Here is a 20,288-nt window from a genome sequence, read left to right on the forward strand (position 1 = left end):
TGTCCTCCAGAGTCTCTGCTTTACCTTCTCCAGTCAATCCCTGCCTCAGGCTCAGCAGACCCTCTCTGGTGGACCTGCATACACAGCCGTGCTCAGTAAGAACCTATAGAGACTTTGTCCCAGCCCATTCAGCTCCTGCTGCCCAGGTCCCTGCTGCCATATGCCTGCTACCTTTTAACTCCGAGGCCAGGAACTGCAAGCTATGCTGGGACCTGAAGGCTGTACTGGGACCCTCAGATTATGCTGGGACCTGCACACTGTGCTAGAACCCTCAAATTATTCTTCAGGCTGTGCTGGGACCTGCAGGCTGTATTGTACCCTCAGATTATTCTGGGACCTGCACACTGTGCCATAATCCTCAGTTTATTCTGGGTCCTGCAGGCTATGCTTGGACCTGCAGACTTCCTTGCTTGTAGAAAGTAGACTCTATGCTTTGAGCCAGTGGCCGCTCACTCTGTATTCTTCTTGGGGCTTCACTCCGACACAACCTGGTGCTCCACACCAGAAAGAGATGCTGGAACCCTAGCCAGAACTGCATGCCTGGAACAGCAGAAGGAGCCTATGACAGAAGTCTCCAGGTAGCCCAGGTGATCAGCTCCATCACTCTGGCTGGCCTGTGTAGTGGGGAAGCATACAGGGCCAGGGACCAGGGCAGGCAGCACGTCTCTGGATCCAGGTGAGATGCAGGTGTTGAGAAACCCTTCTCTCTCCCCAGCCTCTACCCAGGGTTCTGGGTATGTTTTCCTTCTTCCAGAGATTTATTTTATCTTTAATTAACACATAATAATTGTAGCAATTTCAGAGATGTGATGTGATGTTTTGATGTGTGTGTACCTTGTGCAATGATCAGATCAGGATGATTAACACGTCCATCATTTCTAAAGCCTGTCATTTCTTTGTAGGGAGACGATAACATCTGTTCTCCTGGCTATTTTGGGACTTACCTTAACACTAATTGCGGCCTCTATTTTGCATGTGCCATAAGGCAGAACACAGCACACCTTCCTGCCTAACCCCGTGCCCACTGACCAGCCTCCCCTCCTCACCTCCCAGGCTCCTCCCCGGCATGTGATCACCATTCTGCCACCAACTTCTAGGAGACAAGCATGTCTGGTGTCCACACGTGAGTGAGACTGTGTGTTGCTAGTTTTTCTGTGTCTGTCTTATCTCATTGACCATAATGCCCTTCACTCCATCTGCATTCTCCAATGCGACAGGATTTCGCTGCTTTTTTTTTTCTTAAGATGGCTGAACAACTATCCATTGTGCGCACACATAACATTTTCTTTGTCCATTCATCCACTGATGGACACTTAGCTAGCAATTTCACTCCTGAGTGTTTATGTAATCAGGGCATCAGAGAGACGTCTGGACTTCCATGTTGATTGCCGCAACCACTCAAACAGCTAAGATGGGATTTTTCTGTTTTAAGATCCGGTCTGCCGAGCTTCTGGAGAGATGAGGATTCAATATCAATGAGGGAGAGCAAAGAATTAAGGGCTGGCTGAGAACCAAGAAGGTCGATGCTGTCCGTGGAGGCAGCCCAAGGCTGGACCAGGAAGCACATCAACGATGGCCTTTTGGACACTGGGTTGATTGAGTTTGTCTGGAAATTGCTGGCAGCTGAGAAGCTCCTCGTGGCCTCTGACAGGAGACTTAGGATAGCTCCCCTATTAGTCTGTGGGTGCACATGTTCATGTGAGTTTAAGGACCAGAAATAATGGTTCAGTGCCGAGGGCCTCTAAAGTTGACCGGTTAGGAATAGCCTGGCTTCTTTGACCAGTGTCTTTCTTCTCACAGAGTGGGGACAATCATGCCTGCCCCCGATGATATAAGGCCCAAATCATGCTGTGCATAAGCCGATATATCTTTGCAACTCATTCTTCACTTGTCAGTGACCAGGCTACGATGTTAAATATGGGTGGTGGTTCAGGAGGCGCATGGCTGAGAGTTATTGGCAAACTGTGACAGTTCTCAGACCATCTGATTGGCTCTGAGCCTGACCCCTACAGGGGCTTCCCTGACTCTCAGGAGAGACATTGGCAGGAAGCAGCCCTAGCCATGCTCCACAGACCATATCCTGCCCTGCTATCTCCAGGGTTGCCTGGGATGAAGCAGCCCAGTCTCCATCCACTTTCAGCTTCTTTGTCTAGACAGCTGCTTCTAACTTCATCTTTTTCAGTGGAGTGCAAGTCCTGTCCTTCGAGGCCCTGTGTCTGTAAGTGGCAGACCTTCCCTGTCTCCTCTCTAGTCCTAGGTTCCCAGAATCCCATCCTCTAGCTGTCTGCAAGTCCCCTGAAGGGTGAAAAGGCATTCCCAACTCTAGTTCTCACTTCTAAGAGGTAACGTGAGCCAGGGTCTCTCCACATCCATGTACAGCAGCTTCAGAGCTTCCACAGAGTACCCAACCAGCTCACCAGGCCCCTGTTAACCCTTCGCTGAGTAAGCTGTGCCAGGTAGGAGAATGAACAATGTGGACATGGGAGGTGGTACTACCTCAGCCCAGCCCAGCGGGTCTGGCACCACTACCTTCATGGGTGGAAGACACACACACACACACACACACACACACACACACACGTGCCTGCCTGGCTGCTCCGGCTACTTGTGTGTGTCAGCATGTGTGACAGGCTGTGTTGGTGATGGGTGAGTCCTTGCTCTTGGTTAGACAGGAGACTTGCTGGGCAGAGGTGAGTGTATCATAGCTCTATGTGCTGGTCCCCCTCCCACAAGTTCTCCATGAAGACAGGCAAGAGGGGTATTGGGGTTCCTGGGGGCCCAAAAGAGAGATGAAAATAGACATTTAGGGTCTGCCTGACCCCTTCCCACTGGAGAAAGCCTCTTTCCAGCAGTCATTCGGTCCCTGAAGGGGCCCACTCTGATGGCACCAGCCTAGGAGCAGTAGTGAGTGTCCACTGTGTCCTTGTCCATCCAGAGACCCAACTTCCATCCTGTTTTCTGGGGCTGATCCTGGCCACACACTTGGCCACATTAATTGAGCTCCTACTATGTTCTCCAAGAAGCTGCAGGAACATTTAGAAATGGTTCATAGGGTTGGCAGCAAGTAATTCTGTCTTGCCGGCTGTGGTGAGTTGAATGAGAATGACCCCCAAGGGCTCATGAATTTGAATGCTTGGTTCCTGTTGGTCGGATTGCTTTGGAAAGGATTAGGAGCTGTGGCCCTGTCGAAGGAAGTGTGTCACTGGGGGCGGGCTTTGGGGTTTTAAAAGCTAACGCCAGGCCCAGTCTCACTCTCTCTACCTCTAGCTTGCTGTTTAGGATGTCATGTCTTAGTTATGACTTCAGTGCCTGTCTGCTGCCACGATCCCCAACATGATGGTCTTGGACTAACTCTCTGAAACTGTATCAAGTTCCCAATGAAACGTTTTCTTTTATAAGTTGCTTTGGTCATGGTGTCTCTTCACAGCAATAGGAAAGTCACTAAGGTGCAGCTCAATATCTTGACTTGATTGAGAGCAAATCTAACTCTAGAAGCTAGGGTATAGATGAGTGTCTGGTGGGGGCATTGTGATTTCAGGTAAACAGACAATTGATCACAGTTGGGGGAGACTCTGAAGCTGGAAGCTGGAGTCTGTGTAGGAGGAGGAAATGGGAGAGGAACCCCAAGAAAGAACAGGATCCTGAGAAGGACTGTGTATTTGCTTTGTCCTCAGATGGCTCACCCTATCTTCTGTTATATTTTTATTGTATGGAGGCTCAGGATGCCTGGTCAGCACCCCAGTGGCCTGAAGGATCCCTGTCATCTGATTGCTAACTGTGTGCTCGCTCACCTTATGCCCCATGTTGATGCTAGTTTTAACGCTCTCTTCACCTGGACCTTTATGGGAGCCATCCTGCATCTTTAATAACCCCATGCCATGGCTTAGATGTCCCTTTCTCAAGGAACTTCCTCCCAAGAGGTCTGATGTGGGTGTCTGTCACAGTCATTCCTCTTTCTTCAGCACACAGACCCCTCTGGATCATTCTCAGCTACTTCCTCAAAGAGCACCTCCATTCCCTGAACTATGAGTGCTGGGGAGTAAAGAAGGCACTTGACGCTGACCAGCAATTGGCAGGACAGGGACTGTCCCCCTGGACACTGACTCAACTCAGCTCTGATGGACTTCCCCTGGACTGGTCCTCCAGCTCTGGAGAGCTCCTGTGGCATATATGCCTAAGCCATTCTGCTCCCCTCTGTCTCCATAGTAGGGCACTGCCTCTTTGAGGCTCTCTTGGGTACAAACCCAGATCCCATCTAGTCCTGTCTCCCTGAGAGGTACAGGATAACACTGTGGGTCAAGGGGAATGGAGATGCCTGGAGACCATAAAACGAGGAGTAATCCTGGTTCATGTGACAGAGGTGGGCAGATGGTGGAGAAGGCAGGCTTCAAAGCATGACGCATCTAAAGCATGATGGCTATGGAATCTTGTGTAGCAGTAACCCTGCCTCACATGCTTCATAGACATGTACAGTGTGGTGCATACCCACAAGCTCACCTGCACACTCATGTACATAGAGCCAAATGCACACAGGTACATGCACCTACATGCATTTGTGCAATGACACACTCGTACACATATGTGAACAGATACCCACACACATACATCCACATTTCATGATGGTCCAGGCCATGGTGGGTATCTAAAATGGCATGGCCACTTCACTCCCTACCCTGGAAGCCACCTGTGAGAACCTTGGTGTGCGACTATTAATGGATACTCTAGCTGAGGTTCTGCCAGCAGGCGCCAGCTCAGGTCACAGTGGTAGCTGGCATTAGCATTCTCTTCTGCTTAATTCAAGCCCAAACTGGTGCCAGAGGCCCCCTTTCCCACCTTACAGGATGAGGGGGTTACAGTGGCATGCTCAGAGAAAACCCTGAGCAAGGAATCTGGGCCACTTGGAGAGTCCCCCTCCGCTCTGCAAAACAATGTGTATGACTTGATCCCAGCTGCTATGATGAACACATCATTGGTCCCTCATGGCCTCTGCTCCCGAGAAGGACAGGTGCAAGGCCAAACCTGTGTGAAGCTCATGGCTAAATGCTTTCTTGGTTTGATCAAAGCCACATCCTACTCCTGCCTCCCATTTGAGTGATGGTGGTTTAATGGTCACCTTGGCCTTGAACCCTCACCAGGAAGGACATTAATCAGTTCATAAAGCCTATGTGGAAGGAAAAGGCTGAACCTTGCTGCGTGGCCTGAGCTGGAAGGGCATGTCTGCACAGATGGTCAGACACTGGAACAGAACAAGGTGCTGGGTTCCGGGTCTGCAAAGGGCTAGCACGGTATGAGGTGGACCCTTCCTCCTAGATACCTTTTCAGCAGGACAGCATGAGATGAGTGTCTACATGGCTGTAGCCACTTCTGCCCCTGGAGTCTTACCATAGCTCTGCTCTGTGCCCAGGAGCTTCCAAGTCTTGTGCACACTTGGCCGTTGAGGGTACATTCATTAGGAACAGGCCCGGGCCAACTTCCAGACAAAGAGAGGCGCTACTATCTTTAGCAGCAGCAGGGGTGTGAAGCAATGGCCAGGACTCTGGACTTGTTCCTAAGGTGCCCCCCAGTTTGGGGGCTCATCAGATAATTGGGGAGATGGGGTTCTGGGCTGTACCTGTAAGATGCAGATCTTGAATCAGAGGCAGCAGGGCTGGAGCAGGAAGGAACAGCCTATGGAGGGATGCCCCTCAGTCAGAGAATTTGCATCTCAAAGAAATAAATGAAGCCCAGCTGGCAGTGGAGGCTGGCACCAGAGCTGTTGGTCCCAGAGGAGTGGCAGAAAGCAACAGACACAAATTTCAGACACTGGGCAGGGAGTGCTGTGGCATAGAAATGTTTGGCTGGGTGTCTGCAGCTCATGGACATGTGTTTAGGCTGCCCCAGCTCATAAACAAGCCCACCCCACAGTGCACCTGTCCACCCCCTCCCCAGGTGCACAACTGGACCTCTCCCTGGATGCATCTTCAGCAGGACAGAGGGAGGTGATTGTCCAGATGGCTCTAGCCACCTCTACCCTTGGAATCTTGCTGTGGTTCTGCACTGTGAGAAGCTTGGTCTGGTGCCCAGGACCTTCCTCATCTTCTGCACACTTGGCCACAGGGGTATATATGCCTGTGTAAAGTTGGCTGATCAGCCAGTGGCTCCTCTTACCACTCCAAAGTGCCCATGGGAGCATGCGTCAACCAGTCCCCCCTGAACAAGGTCATGTGTTAGGAGCAGTGTAGGGACTATGAAGACCTCTGCTTCCAGAGAGGGGCAGACAAAGAACAAATGGCCATCGTGGAGGATGTCACGAGGTGTGCTGGGTTGCTAAGGGCTCTGGAGGCTAGAGCAGAGTGGATGTGGAGGTGCAAGGTTCAGAGGCAGGCAGATTACAGTCTGCAAAGGGATGGTCAGGTCAGCATCTAAATACAATGATGTCTCAAGTTTTCTTTGGTCTCAACCCTGGGGCAGTCTTGGTTCTTGGGTTGCTGAGAGAGAAGAATTCAGATAGGACACAGAAGTAGAAAGCAAGCAGTGAAGGGGTTAATTAGAGCAAGCAAGGTTGTTTCCAGGTTCTGGCTATTACAAATAATGCTGCTATGAACATAGTTGAACAAATAAATTTGTAGTATGATTGAGTATCTTTTGGGTATATGCCCAAGAGTGGCAGGTTGATTTCCAATTTTCTGAGAAACCACCATACTGATTTCCAAAGTGGTTGTACAACTCTGCATTTCCACCAGCAATGCATGAGTGTTCCCCTTACTCCAATCCTCTCCAGCACAAACTATCATTGGTGTTTTTTATCTTAGCCATTTTGGCAGGTGTAAGATGGAATTTCAGGGCTGTCTTGATTTGCATTTCACTGATGGCTAAGGATGTTGAACATTTCCTTAAGTATCTTTTGGACCTTTGAGGATCTTCTATTGAGAATTCTCTGTTTAGTTCAGTACCCCATTTTTCAATTGGGTTATTTAGAATTTTGATGTCTAATTTCTTGAGTTCTTTTTTAAAAAATATTTATTTATTTATGTATTATGTATACAATATTCTGTCTGTCTGTATGCCTGCAGGCCAGCAGAGGGCACCAGACCCCATTACAGATGGTTGTGAGCCACCATGTGGTTGCCGGGAATTGAATTCAGCCCTCTTGAGTTCTTTATATATATTGGAGATCAGTCCTCTGTCTGATGTGAGGTTGGTGAAGAACTTTTCCCATTCAGTAGGCTGCCTTTTTGTCTTATTGACTGTGTCCTTTGCTTTACAGAAACTTCTCTGTTTCAGGAGGTCTCATTTATTTATTGTTGCTCTCCGTGTCTATGCTACTGAGGTTGTATTTAGGAAGTGGTCTTCTATGCCCATGCATTGAAGACTACTTCCCACTTTCTCTTCTATCAGGTTTAGTGTGTTCAGGTTTATACTGAGGTCTTTAATCCATTTGGACTTGAGTTTTGTGCATGGGGATAGATATAGATCTATTTTCACTCTTCTACATGTTGACATTCAGTTAGTTATGCCAGCATCATTTGTTGAAGATACTTTATTTTTTCCGTTGCATAAGTTTAGCTTCTTTATCAAAAATCAGGTGTTCATAGGTGTGTGGATTAATATCCGGGTCTTTGATTCAATTCCATTGGTCAACCTCTCTGTTTTGATGCCAGTACCAAGCTGTTTTCATTACTGTAGCTCTGTAATAGAACTTGATGTCAGGGACGGTGCTGTCTAAGGAGGTTCCTTTATTGTACAGTTTTTTTTGGCTATCCTGAGTTTTGTTTTTCCATATGAAGTTGATTATTGTTCTTTCAAGGTCTGTGAAGAATTATGTTGGGATTTTGATTGGGATTCTATTGAATCTATAGATTGCTTTTGGTAGGATTGCCGTTTTTACTATGTTGATCCTAGCTATCCAAGAGCATGGGGGATCTTTCCATTTTCTGTCTGGTATCTTCAATTTCTTTTTTTAAAGACTTAAAGTTTTTGTTGAATAGGTCTTTCACTTCTTTGATTAGTGTTACCCCAAGCTATTTCATGTTATTTGTGGCTATTGTGAAGGCTGATGTTTCTGATTTCCCTCTCTGCTTCTTTATCATTTGTATATAGGAGGGTTATTCATTTTTTTTTGAGTTGATCTTGTATCCTGCCACATCTCTGAAGGTATTTATCAGCTGTAGGAGTTCTCTGGTAGAGTTTTTTTTGGTCACTTATGTACACTATCATATCATCTGCAAATAACAAAAGTTTGACTTCTTTCCAATTTGAATCCTCTTAATCTCTTCTTGTTGTCTTTTTGCTATAGCCAAAACTTCAAGAACTATGTTGAAGAGATATGGAGAGAGTAGACAGCCTTGTCTTGTTCCTGATTTTAGTGGAATCGTTTGAGTTTCTCTCCATTTAATTTTATGTTGGCTGTCAGCTTGCTGTATATTGCTTTTATTATATTTAGGTAAATTCCTTGTATCCCTGATATCTCCAAGACCCTTATCTTGAAGAGGTTTTGGATTTTGTCAAATGCTTTTTCAGCTTCCAATGAAATGATCATATGGGTTGTTTTTTCTTTCAGTTTATTTATGTGATGGATTACATTGATAGATTTTTGTATGTTGAACCAGCCCTGCGTTTCTGGGATAAAATCGACTTGCTCATGGTGGATTTTTTTTATGTGTTCTTGGATTTGTTTTGCCAGTATTTTATTGAGTATTTTTGCATCCATGTTCATGAGTGAGATTGGTCTGTAATTCTCTTTCTTGGTTGGGTCTTTGTGTGGTTTTGGTATCAGGGTAACTGTAGCCTCATAAAAAGAGTTTGGCAATGTGGAACACTTTGAGGAGTATAGGTATTAGCTCTTCTTGGAAGTTCTTGTAGAATTTTTCACTGAAACCATCCGGCCCTGGGCTTTTTTTTTTTTTCCTAGTTGGGAAGTTTTTGAAGACAGCTTCTATTTCCTTGAAATATATAGGTTTATTTAAATTGCTCCCCTGGTCTTGATTTAATTTTGGTATATGGTATCTATCTAGAAATTTGTCCACTTCCTTTATGTTTTCCTGTAGAGTACAGGTTTTTGTAGTATGACCTAATGATTCTCTGAATTTCCTCAGTGTCTGTTGTTATGCCCCCCTATCATTTCTGATTTTGTTAATTTGGATGTTCTCTCTCTGCCTTTTGATTAGTTTGGATAAAGGTTTGTCTATCTTGTTGATTTTCTCAAAGAATCAGCTTTGTTTCATTGATTCTTTGTATTGTTTTCTTTGTTCCTATTTTGTTGATTTCAGCCCTCAGTTTGATTATTTCCAGTCTTCTCCTCCTGAGTGAGTCTGCTTCTTTTTGTTCTAGATCTTTCAGGTGTGCTGTTAAGTCACTAATGTGAGCTTTCTCCATTTTCTCCATGGGTACTTAGTGCTATGAACTTTCCTCTTAGCACTGCTTTCAGTGTCCCATAGGTTTGGATACTTTGTGCCTTCATTTTCATTGAATTCTAGGAAGTCTTGAATTTCTTTCTTTATTTCTTCCTTGACCCAGGGGTGGTTCAGTAGTTCACTGTTCAATTTCCATGAGTTTGTAGGTTTTCTGAGAGTAGTATTGTTGTTAAATTCTAACTTTAATCCATGGTGATCTGATAAGACACAGAGAGTTACTCCAATTTTTAGTATCTGTGGAGGTTCGCTTTGTTATCAAGTATGTGATCAATTTTAGGGAAGGTTCCATGAGGTGCTGAGAAGAAGGTATATTCTTTTGTATTTGGGTGGAATGTTCTATAGATGTTTGTTAAGCCCATTTGATTCATGACATCTATTAGTTTTCTTATTTCTCTGTTAACTTTCTCTCTGGTTGACCTGTCCATTGGCGAGAGTGGAGTGTTGAAGTCTCCTACTATGAGTTTTTAGGGTTTGGTGTGCGATTTAAGTTTTAGTAAAGTTTCTTTTACACATGTAGGTGCTCTTGTATTAGGGGCATAGATATTCAGGATTGAGACTATATCTTGATGGATTGTTCCTGTTGTGAGTATAAAGTGTCCTTCTCTATCTCTTCTGATTGATTTTAGTTTGAAATCTATTTTGTTAGATTTTAGGATAGCCACACCCACTTGTTTCTTAGGTCCATTTGATTGGAATACCTTTTCCCAACCCTTTACTCTAAGGTAGTGTCTGTCTTTGAGGTTGAGGTGTGTTTCTTGTAAATAGCAGAAGGCTAAATCCTTTTTTCGTATCCATTCTCTTAGCCTGTGTCTTTTTATAGGTGAATTGAGTCAAATTGATATTAAGAGACATTAATGTTGCTTTTTAGGTTGTTGGATGAATTCTTACATTGGTGCCTACCCATCTCTTCCTTCAAATGAAGCTGGCAATGTCTTTGTGCCTTGGTCTAATTCTTGCAGTGGCTGGCTGAGTGTTTGGGAATTTATCATGGTCTGCTCTGTACTGTCAATGTCTGTGTCTCAGGAAGCCTCTGAGTTCTTCATAAGACTGCTCTCTTGGTCTTTTCTCCTGGTTCTCTCCCTTGGTCCTCTCTCAGTGCTGTAGCAAGCTCTTGATCCCCTCAGTATTGGAGCAAGCTCTTAGTCTCCTCAGTACTGTAGCTAGCTCTTAAATCCCCTCAGTATTGGAGCAAGCCGTATTTCAGAGTTCCACCAAGGTTCAGGAGGATTGGTGAGTTTGGAGGCGAGGTCTCAGAAGCCCATTTTACCTAGAATTCAACTTGTTATAATTAGAATGTGCATAGGGGTTCAAGTACATTGAAGTTTTGTGTGTGTGTGCATATATTTTTTCTTTTTTTATTGATTTTTATTGAGCTCTACATTTTTTCTCTGCTCCCCTCCTGTGAACTAGGGGAAAGGGCAAGAGGTGCATGTTCCCCTTGAGAGAAAGTCTTGAAGTTTCTTTAATCTGGTCTAGTGAGCATGGAATACTACCATCCATTGTTCCTGTGTCTTGTTTTGGGGGCCTTGAGCTGGCTCATATGGAGTTGGCCACTGTCACTAGCTGTATGATCTTGACCACCAGTCACCCAGCACCATTGCCTTTATTGCAGACCTCGAGCTGGCCCACCTGCTGCTCATTATGCGTCATCTTTAGGAACCCATTGATCAGTCTCTCCTGCAGCCAGCCTCCTGCCTAAGCTTAACCCAAGGACCTTACACATCAAAGCCAGCAAAAAGAGTACCAATACAAGGAAGCCTGTGTTGCATCCCCTGTCTCCAGTTCTGGGTTAGTGACAGGCCATGGAGCAGCCACAGTTGAGAGTGAATGTCTCAAGGCAGAACCTAGCAAGGGCTATCCTGTAGTCTGTCTCTGGCAGATACGTTTCTGAAGAGAATCCGAGGTCAAGGTGATGGTGAGTTAGTTTATTTAAGTAACTGACCCCAAAGGCATGGAACTCCAGTCTGAGACCCCAACCTGGGACTGGCAACAGTCAAGCAGAGGGAGGCAGAACTCGGCCGTATTAGGAGGTGCCCCTAATCTGGTCATTGGGGCACTATTGGGAGCTGTGTACATAGGCCTCAGCATGTGTACTTGGGAGACATAGAGTGGTCTGGCTATACCCTCATAGAAGGAAGCTTGCTGGACCTCTGCATGGTCAGGATGCCACATGTCCTGGTGCCGCAAGGACCAATGACCTTTCTGGGCCGTGGCTTTAGCCCTTGGGATGAAAGGGTGAACAGAGAGGCAAGGAGGGAATGATTGTGAGATTCTTTTGACCAGGAGTGCTAGAACAGGTCAAGGGCTTTATCACTGCCCAGAACCCAGCCGTACCCAGTGCTCTTTCAGGCTGGTGCCTCTTGGTTTTGCATGTCCAGGGATGGGCTACCAGTGCAGAGGAGGAACCGTTAGCCTGGACTGGATTTGTGGGTTCAGAATCCCCTGTGCTATCAGCCCTCTTCAAGTGTCTCCAAGCACACTGCAGAGAGCATGCTGGGTGCTGTGAGTAAGTACCTACTCCAGGGGTGGAGTGGGCTAGCATGACTGGCCTCAGGTCTTTGAGGTAAGCATTTTCTAAATGGCTCAGGCAGAAGCAGTGTTGATATTACATTAGCTCTGGAGTTGGGACAGCATAAGGGTGAGGGCAGGGGAAGTTGGGGGGACTCGGGCTGAACCCCAAGTTCATTCAAAACCTAGGGAAGGCTAATTCATTCCTCTAGTCATAGGTTGCTAATCCATTATATGAATAGGGCCAGAGGGAGTTATGGGCTGAATTTTTGTGACTCCACAGTTCGAATGTTGAAGTGGCTGTGTTCTGAGAAGGGGCCTCTAAGGAAGCAAAGAGGTTAAATGAGGTTCTGGGGCAGGGGCTGATCTGATAGATGAGCGTCCTTAAGAAGATCTCCTTGGTAACACTCTTCACATAACCCATTCAGGTAAGAGGACGATCTCTCAAGAACACAGGGAGCAGGCTCTGCCGGGAGCTTCAGAAGAGATGCAGCCTGCAGTCCACTCGACACCCAACCAGCCAGGAGAAGGAAGTCTGTCTTAAGCTGCCGCCTGTGGGACTGTGCTAACACAGCCAAGTTGGCTGCTTCAGAGAAGAGACTGAGAAGGGGCCCCTTCTACCTGAGTGTATGTGTCGGAATGGGAGGTGAGGGTCATCTTGAGTGTGCGTGACCACCTGGTATGGATGCTATCAGAATCTCAGGAAATTCTTGCTACCTAGAGTGAGCCCCTGCATAGGGAAAAGGACCATGGCGTCAACAAGCTGCACATCAACCAGAAGAGGCTGCGAGGTTGGTTGAAAAGGAAGCGATGCAGAGAGAGGATGCTTACACATGCTCTGAGCAAACTACTGGTCAAGCTTTCACCAGGGTCCTCCTCTATGGTTAGAGGCCAGAGGGAGTAGGGGTAAAGGAGGTCAGACTTAGGGTGTGTGCCGGCGATGCCAAGCAAGAAGTAAGATGCAGTAGGGCTTCAGGGCATGCTTGGGATCCTGAAGTCCCCGGTTGGCAGGATGTGAGCTGTGCAACTGAGTGAGTTGCGAGCAAGCAAGTGTGCGTATGCCTGCACAGTGAGAGGGAGCTGTCAGCTGTCCAGAGAGCTGGCAAAGCTGGACCTGGGGGCTGGGAGCCTCAGCCAGTTGCCATTTATGCCTTGGCAATTGGAGACACCCTCCGTGCCAAAGACCTACAGCAAAGGGGGAAGAAGCGAGAGCCTTAGCTACCTCCCAGGAGCCTGGCAAACCAGCACCCCTGACCTACAGCAGCTGGGGCAGCTCTTCTGAAGTGTGTACCCTCCTTGTTTGTGTGGGAACATGGGAGGCTTTAAGGGCAGGGATAGAAGGCAGCAAATGCCATCTGGGAGGGACAGGGTATTGGAATTTGAGAGGATGCACACGGGCCAGGTGAGGAAAGAACTCGTGTTTTGTTCCTGGGCAGCTCGGAGCATGGGGCGCAGAGTGTGTGGGATAGCCCTGGTGCATCCCGAGTGGCTCAAGTAGCTCCAGCAACAGAAGTCCAACTCCATCCCTGCACTAGACTTAGAGTTTCTGAAAGATCATTCTGGGCCCAGTTGTGCCCCCATCCTCTTAGCCATGCAGGACTTCCTTATCCATATCCTGCCTAGCCCTGGTCCTTACTTTACAGGCCGACAACATCTGCCCAGGGCACAGGACTCACTTGCAGTTGGCACCCCAGAGACTCCTTTGTAACTAGTCTGTTAGGAAGCCACGGCCAAACATTGCGCTTCCTTCAGTAACTCATATGCTTGTTCACTCACTAACCCTGTGAGAAGCATCATGCCTGGTCCTCGTCTGGCCCTGAGCTACAGGGGTACAATCCTTGATGTTATTCCTGTCATCGGGACTGACCTATTGGAACAGACAAAAGCAAGCGTGTCAGAGAGTCTGCTCTATGGGCCAAGGAGGCAAGGCCAGCACCCAGGGAAGTCCAGGAGAGATGCATTGTAGCAGGTAGTTCTTGGTTCTTGCTCCCTGGAGTGAGCAAGAGAAGAGAGGCAGGAAGGCAAGGCAGGGGTCTAGAGGAGGAGCTGGGCTGGAGGGAGGCTGCAGAGGAGCAGCTGTGGGACCTCGGGGCACAGATGTTTGAGTCAAGGTGAGTTGGACCAGGGAGGACACTGAGCCTTGAGGGCACTCTAAGACTCCAAAGCCGGGGCAGGACATCTGGCCCCTAGCACTTACCCAATGCTCAGCTTCTCTCCTTTCCTCTGCTAGGTTCCTTCCAGGCAGAGGCTGGTTTTCTTTGTTTGTTTTCTGTATTTGTTGAGAAGAGAGACAATGAAATTATTTGGCCAAAGTTGTGATTTAGTAAACTATGTTCTCATAAGGATTGCCCTGGGTATGTGTGTGGACCCTAGATACCATTACAGAGTCCTCAAGAGAGGGAGGAGGCAGGCAGTGTCCAGAGAGATATGGGGAGCAGGCATACAGAGGGGAGGCCAAGGAGACAGAAGCAGAGCAGAGGCATGGAAGGGGGGGTCAGAGGAGGAAAGGGAGGGGAGACATGGAGGGGAGTAGCTTAGAGAAGAGGCACAGAGGAGAACCACATGGAGAGATCTGTTGAGGAGAGAGATAAGAAAGAGATGGAGAGCAGAGGCTGAGCAAGGCAGGTGGAGGAGGTGGAGAGGTTGATGGAGGAGTAGAGTAGAGAGATGCAGCCACAGCCCAAGGCATGCCAGTAGCATGAGCAGGAGACATGGCTATGCCCTCCACCTTCTGCAGAGGGAGCAAGGCTGGGCGAACACCTGGAGTCCTGCTTCTGGCTCCAAAAGTGTGAGCATACATCCTGAGGTTTTAGCCATCACTTCATGCTTATTTGTGCCAGCAGCCATGGGAAGCTAGTGCTGCCTTGGAGAGGAAAGGTCGGGGGAAGAAACTGGGAGCCCAAGAGCTGGCTTAGGACCTGCCCTAGATTCCTGATGGCAAAGGAGGGCGACATGGGGGCTCAAGTGCCAGGCAGTGCAAGCAGACCTTGACTGGGGATGGAAAGTCAGAATAGCTTCAGGGATCCCACAATACAAAGGAACTCATAGTTCCACAGGCCCCCTGGTCCAACCTGGCACCCTGGTGGTCCTGGATCCTAAGTTGAATATTCAGGAACTTGATAAGACCCTGCGGATTTTGGAGCAGGGACCGAATGTGGCAGAAATCTGAGATTGCAATGGTATAAGCCAGAGGAAAGCACTAACACTCAATTAGCATGCAGACAAGGAAGCTGGTGCAGGGTCTGCTGTCACATGGTGCCATCTGCTGAGGACCTCAGCCTGCTCCCTTAGCTGGAGACAGTGGTTATGATGTTGTTGGTAGTGTTTGTGATGATGGTGACGGTGCTGCTGATGGTGACGGTGTTGATGATGGTGTTGGAGATGATGATGCTGATAGTTCCAATACCCTGTCTTGCTCAATACTTGGCGCTAGATACTTAGCCCATCAGACCAGCTTCCTCAAACCTTTAACTAGGAAACAGTTTCTTTCCTAGGGAGACACACAGTTCCTCCCTTTAGATTGGCTCACCAGTCTCTCTGGAGTATACATTTGTTTCACTGAAACTTCTGCTTAAACTGTTTGTGACTCTGGTTAAATTCTTTTCTTGACAGATAACCATCAAGGTGAACACTTTACCTGGTGGTGTCTCTACTTTCAGATTTTTTTCTCCTCCAATGACTCCAAATCCAAGCACTTACCTTGTCTTGTGATTTAGCTTTAACCCCCTTGTGTTCCCGTCTGGGTGGTTTCCAGCCCTCATGGCACCCCCCCCCCCCCTTAGCCTGTGGCTCATGTAGTTAGTCTCTCTTTTAGTTTGTAAATTGCACAGGCCAGCAAGCTCTGATAAAGGAAGCCCATGGAAGTACGACGTGGCTCTACAGGCCTGAAGTTGCAGGTATGCAAAGAGACGATTCTGCTCCACCCTGGGAAAGGTCTGTAGGTCCTGGGGCAATCAGAGCCCCTTCTGCTGTCTTCTGCTTCAGACAACCTTTGACCCTCATGAGCCTTACAGATGTTAGCCCTTCCCTCCCTGGTGTGGGAATAACCAGTGATCACAGGCAAGCCCTCACTGTGGACAGTGAGGACAAAAGTTGTCTCTAAGCCCTGCTCTCCTTTCCTTCTTACAGAGGAGAAAACTGAGACACAGAGATGCCAGGCAACTGATCTGATCCTATGACAGCAGAAGGTGGAACTGGCTCTCCTACATCCCTGAGACTATTGTGTTGCATACCCAGTTCCCACGTATGCACTGGCCATGTTGGCTGAGCCTGGGGCAGCAGGGTGGACATGGGCTCCTACCCTTGACCATATGACTTCTCAGGAGCACACACTTCTATTTGCAGACTGAATCACACACTTTCTCCTTTGTTTGCTCAGATCCTGGACCTCGCTCATGCTAGGAAAGTGGTCCCCTGCTGAGTTGCATACCCCCCAGCCCACGTGGCTTCATTTGAAGCTCTCAGATTTCTCCCATGATTCCATCCTTCATCTGGGAGCAAGCTCAGTGGTAAAACCAAACACTACCCTACCTTCTTCAGTGAGATGCTGGATGGACCAATGTCAAAGTTCGTCTGTGTCATGATAAAGAACAAGGTTGAAATTTCTGTCTTCTGTCTTACTTATTGCTACCGTGTAACTCCTGGGATGGATCAAGGGGCTATACTTTTTCACTGGGGTATTCTCAGAAGGAACAGAATGGAGGGGGGAAAGAGGACAGAGGTGAGGGTACTGACACTTGATGTCTCACAAGGCCATCTTCCAGGGTAGTGTGGCAGTTGACAGTTATGACCTAAACCCTCTCCTTGCTATGCTATGTGTTTTTCCAAAACCCTGAGACAAGAGCAGGTAGCCAGTGTGGGTGCGTGGAGGGCAGAATTGGAGTTAGTTCAGGAGGATATGAGGTGACTCCTCTCGCAGGGAAAATGCTGAGGGGCTGGCGAATCTACAGCCGGCGGGATGCCTTAAGACAGCATCCTCCAGGAGACGGAGAACAGACATGTGTCTAGCTACAAACCGTGGCTCAGCTCTTTTTCCACTGGCCTCAGTGCATACTTCATGGGTGTGGAGGTAACACAGGCATCAGGAAAGCTTGAAAGAAGAATCGGGGATCCAGGAAGCCCTCGGCTGGCTGCACCATCTAGGGTCATTGTGGTGCATGATCTAAGCCTTGCAAGTGGTCTGGACTGATAGCAGAGTCAGGCTGGCAGGTGCAGGGGACACAAGGTAGGGACCTGTATTGGGAACATCATGAAAGATGTCATGGCAGAAAAGAGGCTGGAAGTGGAGCTCTTCAGTAAGAGGGGCACTGGGGGTGGACAGGAGGTGGAAATGGCGCAGGACAGGTGACGCTGACCCCAGGCTATGTGAAGGGTGCAGGCAGGTTTGAAGTTGGTGTCCACAGTGCGCCTGAGATGTGGGTTTGGAGGGTGGAGAGGATAATGAATTGGGCCTTGGCATGAGCTGGGATGGGAACAATTAATCCAGGGAGAGGGAGGGCCTAGCTTGCTGGCTGTACCTGGCAGCTTGCTGAAAAGCTTCTCTAATCGGCTTAGAGATTTATGCAAATCCTGGTGTGGGGCGCTTTGATTGGCTTGTGGGAATTGTCCAGCCACCGGTCCTAATTTTCTCCCAGCACCCTGGCTCTGAGCATGGCTCCCTGATGAGATCCCTCAGCCAGGACATGATTTTAAACACAATTAGGACAAGAGCCAAAGGAGATTTCCACAGAACAAAGTGCCTAGGGCTGGGCCACCCTGCACCAGCCGCAAGGTGTGTGGGCTGCTCTAGAGGTTACACTGGGAAGTGGGAAAGTGACAGCCTAAGTCTATGGCGCAGACACAGGCAGCCCTGACATCAAGCACACAGGGACCTCTGACCTTGCTCCAGACCTTACTCAGGATCCTCACATAGCCTGAAAGCTGACCCTCCTAAGAACCTGGGCCCTGATCCTGGGCAAACAGTAACGGGGCCTTTCAAATACGAACTGCTCATGTCCTAAGCTCGGGCTGGCCCTGGTCACACACTGAGCCCTGCCTCTGCTTACATGCTGAGTCCTGGTCTTGGTCACACATTGACCTCGAGCCTAGTCATATTCAGCCCTCATCCAGGTCACACACCGAGCCCTGACTCTGCTCACTCATGCCCTGGTACACTGGACACAGGTGAACTACCAACCATTACAAGCTGAGCCCGGTCCCATGAGCAGGGGTGGAGCTGAAACAGACTCCTGTGTCTGGGCCTGACACATGCTCCAGGCTGAGCCCATGCCTTGTCTCAGGTAGAGTCACAACCCCTAAACAAGAACAGATTCTGGATGCCCAAACCCTCTGCAATCTTCTGGTTTGGTGACAGGAACCAATAGTGAGCTTATTTTCTCACCGCTGTATAAGTGGGTGAGCCTGAGAGCCCCAGATGTGGCAGCCATGCATTGCACATTCTGTGGGTTTTCTATCTTCCCAGTTAGGCAATGGGGCAGAGGGCAGGCCCTCGTCTACTGTCTACCAAGCGTCCTGGTCTTTCTTTCATTGCCGACCTGGGAGGCTTATGACCAATAGAAGCCGATTGCTCATAGAATGTGAGGCTGGCAGCCAAGGTCTGGAGGCCATAGATGCTGTGTCTGGCCAGGGCTGTTTCCTGGGTAGTGAACCGTGACATCTCCTACTGTGTCTTCACATTGTGAACAGCGAGGAATGTCTTGGATTTCTTAAGAAGATTTCTCATTTCCCTCAGGAGGGCCCTATCCCTGGGCTCTAGTCACCAGAGGGTCCATCCCTCTGTGAGAATTTGGGGTCACACACACATCCAAAGGACAGCACTAGCCACCTCCAAAGGTACCTTTTTGTCAACGGATGATGTGGAAAAATTCCAGACCGTAAATGAGCACTGGTAGAACAACACTGGAGAAGACTGCAGGAAGTGCCGTCTCTGGCCCTTGGTAAAGCATATAGCGGGGAAGTGTGGGGGCGGGGGGGGGCTCTATCCATCAGCTACCCCTGGCCGGTGTTACATAGAGATGAGGAGGGAGAATGGGCTCATCTGTGGCTTCCCGGTGGAGCCAAGATGGAAGTCGTCAAGGTGAGACACTTATTATACCTCAGGATGACTAATTGGTTACAAGAAGAAAGTACTAAAAATGTTTATTTTTTCCTTCCTTCCTTCCTTCCTTCCTTTCCTTCAAAAATTCCAGGAGGTATATGCTCTACAGTGTACACTGTGGCGTTAGTACAGGGTTCCCTGCAACCAATGGGCTCTGGGTTGGAATTCCTGGAGCAGGGGGAAAGGGAGGGCTCATTTTACTGATTGGCAGTGAAATCCATGGCTACAGGGCACTGACTCAACCTTCTGCAGTCTCTGGGGGCAGTGGGGACTTTGTCTGGGCTGTTTCATCAGAAACCAGGACTAGGTATCAGTGGTCCTTCATCTTTCAGATCCCTAAGGGCTACCAAAAGGAGAAGAGGTGACCTGCAGTGCTTCCTGTCTGGAAAAGCACTGCAGGCTGAAGGTGACATCCAACAGAGACTGGGAGAGGTGGCAGTGGCACCTGGGAGTGTGAGCCAAGCATGGTGGTAGCATTCGTATCAGGCAGACGTGTGACACGAGCTCCCAGCAGTCACCCCCACCTGTACACCTGGATTTGTCCCATCTGAGTCGTGACCCCTGATATGGACAAGCTGTTGTCTCAGCGCACACCAGATCCCTTGTCGCAGAGGACGGCTTGGTGAAGCAGTGAGGAGACAGGTGGGCCAGCGCAAACTGCAGGCTCATTCTTGTTAGAGAACAAGAGCGGTATATGCACCAGGTGCACAGGGTATGACGGGGTCCAGGTTCCCACACTTGCCTCTGACCTTAATGCTCACCCAGTTGGCTATCAAAATGATGGGAGGGCTTTGTTCAGCATCTCGGGCATCTGATTCAGGTCATGCGGGCACCTTCTTGCTCACTGACCTGATCACTGCCTCTAACCAGAGCACAGGCACTGGGCCCTCAGCTTGGAACTAAGCCACAAACTGACAGGACCCAGGCATTCACTGCATGGCCCCTTTGAAACCTGTAACAACCCAGGAGCAGGTGTCCTTGGCGTGCTTCCGTCACCTACAGGCCTAGGTGCTGGTTCCTCACTGTGTTTCTCTGGGCACTGGAATGAGATTTCTAGGCTTGACTGGGATCTGTGTATGCATATGTGCATGCATGTTTGAAGCCTGGGTTTTTCTCATATGTGCTAAATTCCATATGAATTTTCTCATATGAACAAATTCCTTTAGACAACAGGATGCTGGGTGTGGAGTAAAGGGCACAGAAACAGATCTCTGAGGCCCAGGGACACCCTGAGACTTATTGTATGGTTTGAGGGCCTCCTGTCCCTAAACTCCTCTTTCTCTGTTCCCCCA

At 48.5% G+C, this 20,288-nt stretch overlaps 1 long non-coding RNA gene across 2 annotated transcripts in view; it reads left to right on the forward strand.

The window, feature by feature from the left end:
• The window catches only part of LOC121461297, a 194,186-nt gene extending 177,907 nt beyond the window's left edge, over positions 1-16,279 (forward strand). Inside the window, exons 3-4 of one of the 2 annotated variants that reach the window (XR_005976174.1) lie at positions 12,329-12,546; positions 16,029-16,279. This is a non-coding gene — a long non-coding RNA (uncharacterized LOC121461297). The remainder of the gene's footprint in view (positions 1-12,328; positions 12,547-16,028) is intronic. The other variant, XR_005976175.1, reaches the window with a different exon arrangement.
• The last annotated feature ends 4,009 nt before the right edge of the window (positions 16,280-20,288 follow it).

Source organism: Microtus oregoni, unplaced genomic scaffold, assembly GCF_018167655.1.
Source record: "Microtus oregoni isolate MIOR12 unplaced genomic scaffold, Mior012 000022F_ref0000154, whole genome shotgun sequence".
NCBI lineage: Eukaryota > Metazoa > Chordata > Mammalia > Rodentia > Cricetidae > Microtus > Microtus oregoni.